Genomic DNA, 15,336 nt, shown 5'->3' on the forward strand with positions numbered 1-15,336 from the left:
AGACTCGCTTGCCAAGACCCATTCATTGACAAACACTTCACACAATTGGTCTAAGTTGATCTCTGTTTTATCCAAAACATCACAACTTACCAATTTCCAATGTACAAGAGTAGGACACATTTTACTCTTACATTTGACAAATGTTAAGAAACCTTCTTTAAGATGTGTCACTCAAATTACAATCTTGGAGTGTGACTTTAAGACTTGTTTTGGAACGAAGTATGACTCATCTTCCTGATTTAACCATTTCAACAATTTACGATTCCTCTTCTTAGTCGTAGGAATGCACTAAGATGTCCTTAGAGTACCAATTGTGATATGGTTTCTTAATCATTAAGATGATCACAAAACATGATACTAAAGTACTCTCCCATTTTTTTAGATTTGAGAAACTTTTATCTTTCTGCCTAATTTAATTCTTCCCATTCGTTCTGCCATACATCGAAACTTTTCCAATGCTTCAGAATTATACTTAAACTTGTAAGTATAACCATATTTACTAAAGACGTTAGTAAATCATGTCGAATAGTCTTATCGATCTTTTGTGGTGGAGTTGATAAGTGCACAAGAATGTGTACTCATTCCCTTAGTCCTTCACTTGACTCACATATACATGTGAACAACGAATTAGTCTTAAATTTCCAAAGATGAAAATTCTCATTCATCATACTATACAACTTGCATGATCCAAGTTTCGGTGCAATTGAAAACTTGGGTGATGAGAGTCTTTCCTTATTTGGTAAATTTAGACACTACCACAAATGAAAGAATCAAATTCATATTTCCATTATTGCTAAAAACATAAAAACATCAATTTTTCATAAGTGCCATTGCAAGGAGATATAATAAAATAAAATAAAATTATTTATTTATAACACGCGGAAAAACTTTTTCCTTATAATGCAACTTTAAATGAAAACTATACTATTACATATTTTCTAGCAATCTATCATAACTCCTAAGTAGTAGCTCAAGAAATCGATCTTCGAACCATGCGATTGAAATCCATCTTCGCGATCAGATTCATCATACTCTTCCTTTAGGTTTCCTTCCCTTTGCTTGATTCTGCCAGACATCAAAATGTAACCGAGTTACATTTTGTATTAAGAATCATTAATAAGGAACTTAACTGAGTTAGATTGTGGACTTACCTGAAGTAGAGTCAAAATTTTTGACTTGATCTTCTCTCGGATATTTCAGGTAGTTAGGGCAGCTTTGTAACAAATGCCCCTTCCTTTGGCAATAGAACCATATGGACCCTTTGGGGATGGTACACACTGGACTATCTCAGACTTGCCTTTCTCTTTATCATTAGGAAGAGAAAGCTTTTCTGGATATCCAATGTTACCATTTTCAATGTCCATGATACTTTGGGAAGTTGATCTTCTAATGAAATTTGCTTTACTAGTGCTCCAAATCATTGTTGATTCAGCAGAACCAAACAAATAGATAAGATCATTAAGGGTCGTGTCATAGTCTATTACATAGTAGTCCTTAAGAACTCATTATGTGACTTGGGTAGTGATTAGTCAACATCCAACTTCCTCGAGACTTTGACACCCAACTCTCCCGGCTTGTCAATATATGAATTCATCTCCAAGATGTGAGCACATGTGACAACCCGAAATTTCTATCTTGTACAAACTATTCACTTTAATCTAATTCAGACTCGTTTCTGCTAACTTTTAGCACTGTTTAAAGTCTATTTGAGCATTCTGAGCCTAGTGCATCAAAGGAATCAGTGTTTGATTTATCAGTTAATGTTCCAAACCATCTGGCAGACTGTAAACCTCCTTAAAAGGAGTTTACGGTCTGGAAGCTTAGAGCTTACGGTCATGGTGATCGTAAACTCCCTATATATACATAATTCATGATCATTTTGATCATTTCTTTCCTTTCCAAGCCTAGAATCCCGAGTTCTCTCTCAAGTATCATAAGATCTTCATCTTGATCTTCCAAAAATGTAAGAATTCTTTCCTTTGATTTGTTTCTACATCTCTTTATCTAGTGATTATACATGTTTCATCCATGAAATCTCGTCATTTTGACAGATCTTCAAGTGTTCTTCATTTCACCAAGAACACACACTAGTGCTCTTGGATCCTAATCTCTCTTACAAGCTTCTAATAAGTAAGTATACTACTCTTAGCTTGTTAAATACTTGAATCACTTGTTAAAACACTTAGAAAACATCAAGAAACTCAAGAACAAAAGGTGTGTATGGTCTAGTGAATCTTCATAGACCGTAAACCCTTATAAAGGGTGTTCTTATAGCCTTTACCCTTCTTAAGGCTAAGTCTGGTCCCTAGAATCCGATGGCTTTGATTGAAGCCCTTCAAAACCATCATTTGTGAAAGATTTGGTGAGTTTGCGGTTGGATCTCCTTAGACCATGAACTCCATGACCGTAAGGTCATTAGACCGTGAACTCCATGACCATAAGGTCATGAGACCAAGAACCCAAGAACCATGAACACTTGGACCGTGAACTCCCTAAGTCATGCCATTTGGACTTTTAACTCTATATGGTGGCCATATACCCTAGTTATGCAATCATATGTGATTGTATCCCTTCAATCTAAGAGTTTCCTAGTTTATTAAGGTGTTATCCATTATAATTAGTTGTTTATACAGTAATCAAATACACATACATATCATTATATGTTTATTAGGATCTTTGTGTGCTCAAGGTTTCACCTGACACTTTACATCCTATTTCCAAACATACTTCCATATCACACACTACAGGTGTGTTCATAACCCTTAATCTACCTTTTAAATGAGTTTAAATGCTTTTATGGGGGTGGGATACAAGTTGAAACATTATAGTTATTATATCAATCACATGGGATTAATAACTATCAAACAAATGGATTTACTATACTTTTAGCTGTTTTATCAAACAAACTACTTCAAAATGTTTATCAAACTCTTTTTCATGCTAAACTCCTTATCAAACTTGTTCTTATATGCCAAACTGCTTTTAAATCATTCTATAAATTGACATCAAGTCATCATTATATATTATTAAACTCTTCAAAAGTTTTACAAAACTTCTTTAAACTTATATAAACCATGTCAAATGCATGTCTATATATGTATAGTCAAATGCATGTCTATATATGTATAGTTATATAAACCCTCGTTTGGATCTGGCCTTAGGGTATTGGTTATTTGTCCGAATGTCGTCTAAATATTAGTTATATATTATGTATACATATGTAGATATAAAAGTACTATCAATCAGTTTAGTACCTTTGGGAAGCAAAGGCATACCTTCATTCCTTCAAACTACATAAATTACTAGTAAACTATAATAGGTATAGTTTAGGAAGACACTACTCGTTATTTCTAGTACAACAAAACATACAAGAGTCAGTTCATTGACGAGTCAATACAGACTTACTATTATGAGAAACTAAGAGGATATACTATATGAGAATTAGAATGAATATACTATATGAAAAACAGAACGATGATACTATATGAGAAACAGAACGAACATACTATATGAGAAACAAAATGAACATACTATATGAGAAACAGAACGAACATACTATATGAGAAATAGAACGAACATACTATATGAGAAACAAAGAGAGCATACTACATACTTGACAGAGAGAACATACATTACACTAGTACATACAATACGTATACAAGAATACTATAACATAAATGTGACCCACGGTTTCGGGGCATGGCATCAGCTGTCATGGCTCGTTTTGTATCCAGAGTCTCCTAGAAGGAGAGCATGAATTTGTGTATAGATCTATACTGGATTGACTATCCTACACCTTGTTGTTCGCTATAGTGGGACTTGCAAGTCTATGGGTGCCAAATGTCATTTCTTCCGATGTCTTTCATCGTCGTGTTATTAGTCGATAGTATGGTGCAATCATATCACATTATAACTTAAATAACAATTGGTTTAAAGTAGTTGGTACAACAATAGTTACTATAATACAACATTATAGTACTTCATTGCTTCCCCATTGCATTCACATTGTGATCTTCTCCCATAAACGGTAATGTAAAACTATATTTTTGGTTAATAATAGTCACACTTGGGAAAATACACACTCTTACAAGAAACAAACATACAGAACATTTGATGCCTTGGTAGAAGGCTACGTTTAGTAGAAAATATAGGATTTTCTAGGAGATACAAACATTTACTACAAACATTTGCAAACATTTACATCAAACACTTACAAACATTTTCATACAAACAATGACACTAAAATGCTTATGAACTCACCAGCTTTAATGCTAATAAACTCTTTCAAAATAACTTGTATTCTCAGGTCACCAGTAGACAGGTACAGTCGACTAGGTTTTTGAGAAGACAGAGCATATTCAAGACTCGTCTTTTATTTTGATTACTTGTTTTGATGTCTTTTTACTATGAAAGAACACACTTGTACTAAATTATACAATTAATGCAATGGATGATGTTGTTGCTTGTTTACTATTTTGCATTGTTATGATACTGTACATGACATACATAATTACATACCTATATACTTACTATAGAACAGTGTCATACTAGAACATAACAAAAGTATTTAATTGTGACAACCCAAAAATTTCCGTTAGTTTTAACGTCGAAATTAAGTACGTCAAAAAGTAGCCAAATATATCCCAAAAATATTTTTGACCGGATTTAAACCCGTTGGAATATTTTAAATAATATTCGTTAAGCGAACCAAAATTTAGGAGGTATAATTTTAAAATTTGTCGTGTTTAACGGTAGTCATGAAAAACCCCGTTCGCGGTTGGTGTCGGGTGAACCCCCAACCAGGCCATAAACTCCACCCTATATAAGGGTTGAGTGGGTTTCATCCCCACCTTTTTCCCACTTTAGACACTTTCTCTCTCTACAAATCGGGTTTTCGTCAAAAATCGTCCATTCGAGCTTCAAATCGGTAAGTTAACCTTCCTAGCTTGTTGTTTATCTCTTCTAGCTTGCAAATTCGTGGCTTAAACATCCAAAAACCCCAAGAACAAGAGTTTATGGTCTTGGGAGCATCCCAAAACCGTAAACACCTTGAAAGAGGGTTTTGGTGCCCAAAAACCCTTCCAAACCATTTCTAATGCTTAGAAATGACTTAGAGACTTGCATGAAAGGACTTAGAACACCAAAATCGTAACAAATGGGGAGTAACACATGATTTTATGGTCTAATAACATTCTTAGACTGTAAACCCATCTTCAAGGACCATAAACACCTTTTTGGATGTTAAACTACCCCTCAAACACCTCCAAAAGCTTCCATGAGTGCCTAGAGCCTTGTAATCCTTCATTTGATGCACCAAAACACATGATACGTGGACTAACATGAGTTTACTGCCATAAACACATGTGTTTAAGGTAGTAAACTCCCCAAGAACACCTTCATACACCGTAAACACCTTTCCAAGGTGTTTAAGTGCCTTTAACACCTTCCTATGCTTATATAAGTGACTAAAACCTTGTCTACATAGTCTAGAACCACCAAACAACAAAAGAAAGGGACAAACACGAGTTTACAACCGTAAACTCATGTGTTTACGGCCGTAAACTCCTCAAGGAGTTGTTAATGGACCGTAAACTCCCTATTGTGTCCATTTTGAGCCCCAATCACTTCCTCAGCCCTTGATTTGACTCTAGCATGATTCTATGAGTGAGATAAGACCTTTAAACATCCCATGACACCACTACCATGAGTTTACGGCCGTAAACTCATGGGAGAAGTGGTCTTCAAACCGTAAACACCCATAAGGGCCTTTATTTGAAGAGTAAACTCCAATGTGAGTCCATACACACCTTCTATGCAACCCTTGGTACTTCTAGCACTTGTAGCAAAGTGTTTTTATGTAGTAAGACATCCTTACTTGCTTAATTAGTTATTAAATGATTAATTAGATACTTAAATGTGTCATTACGTGTTAAATAGGATTCACATGTGTGGTCAAGTCCTCACTTGACACTTAGCATACTATACCGTCCATTCATCCGAAACGCCAACAACAGGTGAGTTCATACCCCTGAATTAACCTTTTAAATGTTTTTACATGCTTTTATGGGGGGGGGGGATACAAGTTAAAACATGCTAGTTATCATATCAATCGTATGTGATTAATAACCCGCATGCACAAGGATTTATTACACTTTCAGTTGTTTACCAAGTATAATACCATAGATGGTTTTCCAAAACGTTTTTACTTGTTTAAATCCTTTCTCAAATTATCTCTCGTGTTGTATGTTTTACTTCTAAACCAGTTACAGCAGTGTTTTAAACAAAGGTTTTCTTTACTTATATTGTGTTATCAAATTATATTCAAAACGTGTTTATAAACGGTTTTCAAAGCTTGTTTTACATAACTATATCAAGTCATAAATTCTAATTTTTAAAGGTTTTCCAAAAGTTTTACCAAAGTTTTCTTCTATACTTCTATACTTCTGCTTCGTTATATGTATGCCTGTACTTGTATAGTTATATAAATAATGTTTAAAAGACTTAGGAAGGCTAGTTCGCCATGTTTCCTTTTCCTCGTTTGGATGTGGTCTGGTGGGTATAGACATAAAGGTTTCCATCGGCCAGTTCATGTTCCTTGGGTAGCAAGGGCATCCTCCCACTCGTCACTCATAGATCAGGGACACTAGTAACTATTATAGGAATAGTTAGGAAGCTCTATTTACTCTTTCTAGTACGTGAATTCCAAAGGAGTCAGTTTAGTTGTGAGTCTCTATTGTTAGTCCAACACTTACATCAGAATTCACTATACGAGATGCATCTTCAGGTCACGGATTTCCCCGTTGTCATGTTGGTAACTAGAGTCTCCTGTAGGGAGAGCGGGCATTATGTGTATAGATCTATACGAGACTGACACTCCCGCACCCTGACTGCTAGCTACAGTCCACGGACTACCAAGCCAAGGGGTGACAAATGTCACATTTATTCTGACGCTTGCAGGGTGTCAAGTACTCTAGTGTCAATTAGTATGGTTACGAGTGTCTCCATGTGTAACTTATAATTCATGGCCTTAAGGTAACGAGAATCTAACACTGTATTCTTGAAACAACCCACTTAGGACTTTCCCTTTGTTTTAGACCTTGCTAGCTGTATCTTTCATTTGATATTGTCTGGGGTCTGTGTTTCTCTGTTTTAGACCTTGCTAGCTGTATCTTTCATTTGATACTGTCTAGGGTCTGTGTTTCTCTGTTTTAGACCTTGCTAGTTGTATCTTTCATTTGATACTGTCTGGGGTCTGTGTTTCTTTGTTTTGGACCTTGCTAGTCGTATCGTACATTTGATACCGTCTGGGGTCTGTGTTTCTCTGTTTTAGACCTTGCTAGCTGTATCTTTCATTTCATACTGTCTAGGGTTTGTGTTTCTTTGTTTTAGACCTTGTTATCCATATCGTACAATTGATACCGTCAGGGGTCTGTGTTTCCTTTTGTTAGACTGAGCCAGGCGTATCATTCATTCGATACTCTCCTGGAGTCTATGATTTCTTTTGCCTTTGTCAACAGTATTTCTGCTGAGGCATATGTTATTTTCCCCTAGTATTCTACTAGTGATATTCTCCTACTCTCTTTAAATTCAAATACTGTATTTTGGTAATGATAGTGTTTAAGGGAAAGTTACTTTTACAACATAACTCTGTCGAGTCTTGGTAGAAGACTGCTTTTATTTAGAAAATATAGGATTTTCTGGAAATGACGCTAATACACTGTAGATTCTAAACTACTACTTTTCATAAAGTTATTTTGAATAAAATGTTTACGTACACAAATGACACTAAATACTTATGAACTCACCAGCATTCATAAAAGTGTTGTTAGTCACTTTCAAAATAACTTGTATTCTCAGGTCAGCAATAGACAGGTACACCCGGGAGCGTTTGTGAAGCCAACCTAGAACCGAGCTGCATTTATACTAGTTCTGTATTACTTTGATGCCTCTATTTAATGTAACTTATGTAAAACTATTACTATTAATGCAATGGTTGTTGTACTTTGATTACTATACTACATATGTTGTGATACTTGACATGACGTCATCCACCCCAGAACGTTTCCGCCGTTCCGGTTTTGGGGTGTGACAGATTGGTATTAGAGCATTGTTTATAGTGAGCTAAACATATCAATTCATAAAAGATATACCGCGTATAAATACATAGGGATAAAACACTCTGACCAAAAATTATACTTTAAAATACAACCATATTTTACCAAAGTGTAAGAACATCTAGAATCTAAACACTCGAACAAAAGTATCACAAGAAGAACAAGAATAAAAGTCTTCGGATGTTGAGTATTACCATCAAACCTGGGCAGTTATGTAATCGTAAGCTGGAATAAATGTAACCTGATCAACTACATTTTTTCAAGATGCGATGAACGTGTGCTTGGGAGTGATAGTGGTGTTGCAACGACTCTGAAACTTACCAACTAGGAATGCTAGTGTAACAGTCTAAAAATTTCAATCAATTTAAACTTTTCCAAAACAACCCATTTTCATAACGTTATTTCAAAAAGGTTTTCTATACAATTGTTATCAGAGTCTTCTCAGAACCACATCATAAAATACAATCGTGAGGAGCGGTACAATCACGCCTTTGCCTTGCCACGATCTCCTAAAGAACCTGAAAAACATTAAACCACAACTGTAAGCCCGAAAGCTTAGTGAGATACCCCCAAAATACCAACCACATATACCATACACGTACAACATGCCATATTATAACAGAACACAGAACAGCCATGCACTTCGGGTCCACTGTGTGACTGGTCCGCCGCACCGGCCTTCAGTCCACCTGGTCCACCCTCCGAGTCTAGCCATATACATCGAGTCTACAGTGTGATTGGTCCGCCCGCACCGGGCCTTCAATCCACCTGGTCCACTCTCTGAGTCTACAGTATGACTGGTCCGCCCGCACTGGGCCTTCAGTCGGCCTGGTCCACTCTCCAAGCCTCGGCACGTCTGGTCCGCCCTTTTGGGGCCTACAGCCTATCCGGACCGCTCGCTGGGCCTTCGAGATAACCAGTCCGCCCTGGGTATGTCGGCCTACATCACAAAGCAGGACCCGCCTCAACCCAACCCCAGTCCAACAACCATGTGCACATAAACATTCCATCATATAACGAATCGCATCCAAACAAACCGATCTAACAGATCGCATCGCATAACATCATCTTAACAAGGATGCCGACCTAACCGGTCACTAGCATAGCATCATCCTATATAACAGGATACCGAACTTAATCAGGTCTCTAACATATACCATCATAACTACCAGAAATAAACATTGCAAAGCAAAACATAACAACGAAACCCGGATCACAATCCGATAAAGGGCTGGCCTTGGTGCCCTAGACCCTGTCGATATAGTGAGGATAACTCACCTCGCAACTGCCGACTGAAAGATAAGACCAAGATGCTCCGACCACTGATTCGATCTCCACCACTAGCCAACACCAACACTGAACTCAAAACAAATGCCAACAATTAGCAAAATGCCCCTGGAAGTCAACTGGTCAACCCTTGGTCAAGACAAAGTCAAAGTCAACCTCCTGACTAACTCTACTCGCCGAGTCAACCTGATGACTCGCCGAGTCTCACAACTCTGAGTCCCCTCACACTCAACTCACCGAGTCCTCCCTTGACTTGCTGATTCGTGGCTCAACCAGAAGAAGGTTAGGACCTCACGACCAGACTCGCCGAGTCCAAGGCTATCTTCAACCAACTCACCGAGTTGTTCTTCCAACTCACCGAGTTCCTTCCCATCTTCAAGAAACTCACCAAGTACACCTTTGTGACTCGCCGAGTACCCCTAGATCTTAATCCATACAGAAGCTTTCCAGGCCATGCAGATGATCCAAACCATAGACCTACCCTTCTACAACCCATTTATCATGTAAAGTGGCAAACTTTATGTGAATCCAAGTAGATCTAAGCATTTTACACTCTAGGGCTAGGGTTTGGGAAAAAAGGACTTCACCCACAACTCTTGTGGATAGAATTTATGGCTTTTTGGATTAATAACAACCTAGATCTGAGGTAGTAACCTCAGATCTTACACCAAACTTGAGATGGACTTCACCCACAACTCTTGTGGATAGAATTTATGGCTTTTTGGATTAATAACAACCTAGATCTGAGGTAGTAACCTCAGATCTTACACCAAACTTGAGATGGACCTCATTTATGCTACAAAAACCCCACAAATGATAGATCTAGATGCACAAAAGCTCAATCAGCAGATTATTACCTCAAATGAAAGCTCCAACTGAAGAATAAGTTGAATCTCTGCAAAGCCCCTTGCTCTAACCTTCTTGCTCTTCGATTTCTCCCCAAGATTCCCTCCACAAAGGCTCCAATCTCTCACAAGGAAAGCTCACACGAATCTAGGGCTTCTGGAACTCAACGGGAAGGTAAAGAGGTTAGGGGAGAGGACATCATGTTCTTTATATAGGGCTCAACCCCCGAATTAGGGTTTTCTCCACTCAGCACCAACTCGCCGAGTCCAGCCACCGACTTGCCGAGTTGACCACTAAACACGTGACCAGAATCGCGACCCTATTCGCCGAGTCCACCCATGGACTCGCTGAGTTGCCCTTTCACATTTACACTTTGAACCCTGAACTTGCACTCCAGAACTCGGGATGTTACAATTCTCCCCCACTTAAATTAGGCTTCATCCTCGAAGCCTGCGACAACTCAACTCCAGAACTACTCCCGCAATGCACCACCTGGCATCAACCAGACCAGGTTCCTCAAGACACAACCACCGAAACCCAAAACCCAACTTTCCCCTTTGCGGTGTTCTGACCACCGCTTCAAGCCAGCCACTGGCCTCATCCTCTGATAACCACACTTATCAACCGAGTACCACTCCATGATACTCGCTCCAAATCACAACAACCACTTGACTCATACGAGCTAGTGATAATCCCGAACCACCGGAATCCCGATATGAGTCCAACTTTATCCACTCCATGCTGATAGGATGACACATCCGTCAGTCTTAGAGAAACTCCCATGAGTTCTCTTCCGCAATCTCATATCCATGCTGAACTGGCTCTAGTATCCTCGGGTTGGGAAAACCTGACACACTGACGACACCTCCAAACATCCCCCAGGATGAATTACTACTACATACACAATTCCTTGATCAAAACCAAGCTGGGAATCCAAGACTCCATCCCTGCATCCCTTCCGAGCCTCTTGGCTCTACACCCTCGGAATTCCTTCCGTGACCTCAGCAGACATCCAATCCGGATGTGATTCCATACCACTGCCGCAAATCCGCTGCTCAATGACCATAATTGGAACACCCCAATCATAACTCCGCACTACTGCTTTCACTTTCGTGAACTTACACTCCCTCTCGGAGCTACATTCTTTTCCCTTTCCATACCAAGGAAAACCACTTGGCTGCCTTGACAATACCACAAGTGCCAAGGTGCTCACCCAATACTACACCATTTCCTTAAAGCATAACCGATGTCCCATGCACCACACGTACTCTGAATCTGCTTGCAGGGACTCTCGAGTCCATGCACTACCTCCACTAACTGTGATCAATATCCGGGGCCAGACCTTTTGATGTTATCACATCGCGACATACTCATTCCATAACGTCATACAAATCTTTCAACACATGCAGAGTCTTCAGCATGACTGGACCGCCTTACCAGGCCTTCAGCCCATCTGGACCACTCTCAGAACCTTCAACAGGTCTGGACCACCCTCCAGGGCCTTCAGCCTGTCTGGACCGTTCTCCGAGCCTTCGGTCTGACTGGTACACCCACCGGCCTTCAGTCTATCCGGACCGCTCAACCAGCATTCATCATCCCGCATTATCCCTCCAGGAAACTCTCCCATGCATACTGTTCTAGCCCTCTAGGGGTTCCGGATGTGATTCCATACCACTGCCGCAAATCCGCTGCTCAATGACCATAATTGGAACACCCCAATCATAACTCCGCACTACTGCTTTCACTTTCGTGAACTTACACTCCCTCTCGGAGCTACATTCTTTTCCCTTTCCATACCAAGGAAAACCACTTGGCTGCCTTGACAATACCACAAGTGCCAAGGTGCTCACCCAATACTACACCATTTCCTTAAAGCATAACCGCTGTCCCATGCACCACATGTACTCTAAATCTGCTTGCAGGGACTCTCGAGTCCATGCACTACCTCCACTAATTGTGATCAATATCCGGGGCCAGACCTTTTGATGTTATCACATCGCGACATACTCATTCCATAACGTCATACAAATCTTTCAACACATGCAGAGTCTTCAGCATGACTGGACCGCCTTACCAGGCCTTCAGCCCATCTGGACCACTCTCAGAACCTTCAACAGGTCTGGACCGCCCTCCAGGGCCTTCAGCCTGTCTGGACCGTTCTCCGAGCCTTCGGTCTGACTGGTACGCCCACCGGCCTTCAGTCTATCCGGACCGCTCAACCAGCATTCATCATCCCGCATTATCCCTCCAGGAAACTCTCCCATGCATACTGTTCTAGCCCTCTAGGGGTTCCGAACTCTATCTATATTCTACATGCTCAATCCCGGCCCGATCCCAGGCCTCCCGCAATCAATCACCCTTGGTCTGCATCCCGCCCCGCCTGTCTGACACTTGCTCATACCAGCCTACGCTTGGCTGACAGAACCACTGTTGAATCCCAACAGCTAAACAACCTCTCATGCTTATCGATCTTCCGGAGAATTCTCCAATTCTCCCCCACTTAGAGCACTGACTATCAACCACCGGTCGCCATCACCGACCTCCCTCAACAACCCTACACAACAAAAACCCTTACACGCGAACTGATTCCCACCAGAACGAGCAAACTTCCCAAATTTACATAACAACACTGATCATCCCGGGCTCGAAAGAAACCCGATCTTCAGCTAACCACTCCTCAGACTGCAGATGCTACCCGACATTCAGACCAAAAGCCAAATTCCCACTAATAATCCTCATGAGTGATAACTAACGAAATTTCCAACACCAAACCCATAACCATACCACAAACCTCAAGGAACAACGAATACAATACCAAAAATCACACAGCGAGACTAGCAAATAAACAATACTCCATAATAATTACCAAATAACAAGACATCAAGAAAGAAACATACCCGCAGCTGCATCCGACACTGACCTGACCTCCTCCGCTGTAAGCTGAAAAGCACGACCCTGAGCCCTTGGGGGCTCCGCCCCACCCTGACCTCCACCCGCAATCCTCAAAGTGGCCGGTGCTGGAGCCTGCACCGGTCATGCAGCAAGCTGTGGACAGTTGACCCTCAAGTGTCCAACCTTATGGCAATGATAGCAAATCCTCAAATCCCGAACCGGGGCTGTCTGCCGACAATCCCTCACATAGTGCCCCTCCTTTCCGCACTTGCGGCAAGCACCACCGGACCTACAAACTCCAATGTGACCCTTCCCACACTTCCCACAAGTGTGGCTGCTCTGATCTCCCAACCTAGAATCAACGGTCTTGGACCGTTTTGGTGCCGGCTGTGACTTTTTCTAATAACGTTATGAAAATGGGTTGTTTTTGAAAAGTTTAAATTGATTGAAATTTTTAGACCGTTACAAGTTAGTATCAGAGCCTTCTCAGAACCACATCATAAAACACAATCGTGAGGAGCGGTACGATCATGCCTTTGCCTTGCCACGGTCTCCTAAAGAACCTGAAAAACATTAAACCACAACTGTAAGCCCGAAAGCTTAGTGAGATACCCCCAAAATGATGGGTTTTGGTCATAAGACATCCTATGTGCTCATACAAACCCTAATGCTTGGATCTAGGTTTCTCTATTGTACATGCTTTGAATCCAAGACTATATACCCTAATTCTAGCATATGGAAATCAGAATTCACATGTAAATAGGTTTAAGAACATACCTTGATTGTTATATAGCGATAACAATCCAATTCCTCCTTGAATTGACCTTGGAAAGCTGAGAGTCACAAGTGTCACTCCTCTAATGGCTTACAAACACCATAAGCAAGTGGAGAAGGTATAAAGAGAGAGGAGGGAGGTTAGAATTCGTCCTTAGATCCTCTTGGGAAGGGTTAGACGAATTCCTAAGCCCTAGGGGGTTTATATAGGTGTAAAGATTAAGGTTTTAGTCCTTATCCTTATCTAGTTGCTTGTCCACCAAGCAACCATAAGATAAGTCCTAGAAACCCTTATCCTAGTCGAATTCTAAGGGATTTACACCTCAAATTCGTTCACCATATATATAAGATAACCCTTACCTTATTTTGTAACTATCACATAATTACAATTCAGCCCCTCTAGTTTAATTAATTACACTTGATCACAAAATTAATTCTTAATTAATTATTGACCAATATTAATTAAACAAATATGATTTTTCCTTTAATATATTATTCTTATAACATATTAATAAATCATAATAACCTCTCTCTCTCTTTATTTATTTCTCCAATCAAGTTGCTTTGGTAAAGGCAACCCAAAAGGACCATGCACCATCGGGTCAAGTACATACCAAAATAGTTATGGACTTAGACACTAATCTAACAGTCTCCCACTTGGATAAGTCTAACAACTATTCTGCGTATAACTTCGGATCCCGATCTGCAATCGTAGCTTTCCAAAGCCGCTGTCAACTCTGATCATATCAAATACGCGTGTCCTTAGATAAGGGATCATATATTCCTCCATTCTAGATATCATATGAGATATGATTTCAAATCATTCTCTTTGTACTATATCTCGATTCCTGATTTATGACGACAGACCAATTGAACAAATCAAATTAGCCCTAGCCCGGCCGAGCATTTACGTTTGTCATCATTAAACCATCGAGGGGCCCAAAGATATCGCTTTTATCCTACTTTGAATAAAAGGAACGAATAAACTTTGATACAATGCTTGCTTGCACTCACGCACCGAATCACACACAACAATATGTTTTATAACACCAAGTTACTAGTGCGTTTACATATTATCAATGTGCAACTGATTCGCAAGATACAACTCACACATCTCGGTTTCAAGAATATAAGATGTTATCGTCTCACCAATCACTTGTGATACAATTCATGGAGTGATCCAAGTGAGTGTGGGTTTAATCCAATGCTCAAATCATATTCGTAAGCACTCATGAACGTTGCAGCAAACATTTGCTTATGTCTAATACTTTTCTAGATAATCCACACACCAATTCACGACAATCTTCATTCATATCTACTTCCAACATATGAACGACTGTGGCCCGTTTGAATAATTCGATTATTCTTAATAAACTCAATTATTCTGGAAGTCAAAACATGCAAATGTGAAACACAAGAATAA

This window comes from Lactuca serriola, chromosome 5, assembly GCF_051521515.1.
Source record: "Lactuca serriola cultivar US96UC23 chromosome 5, Lser_US96UC23_V15, whole genome shotgun sequence".
Lineage (NCBI taxonomy): Eukaryota > Viridiplantae > Streptophyta > Magnoliopsida > Asterales > Asteraceae > Lactuca > Lactuca serriola.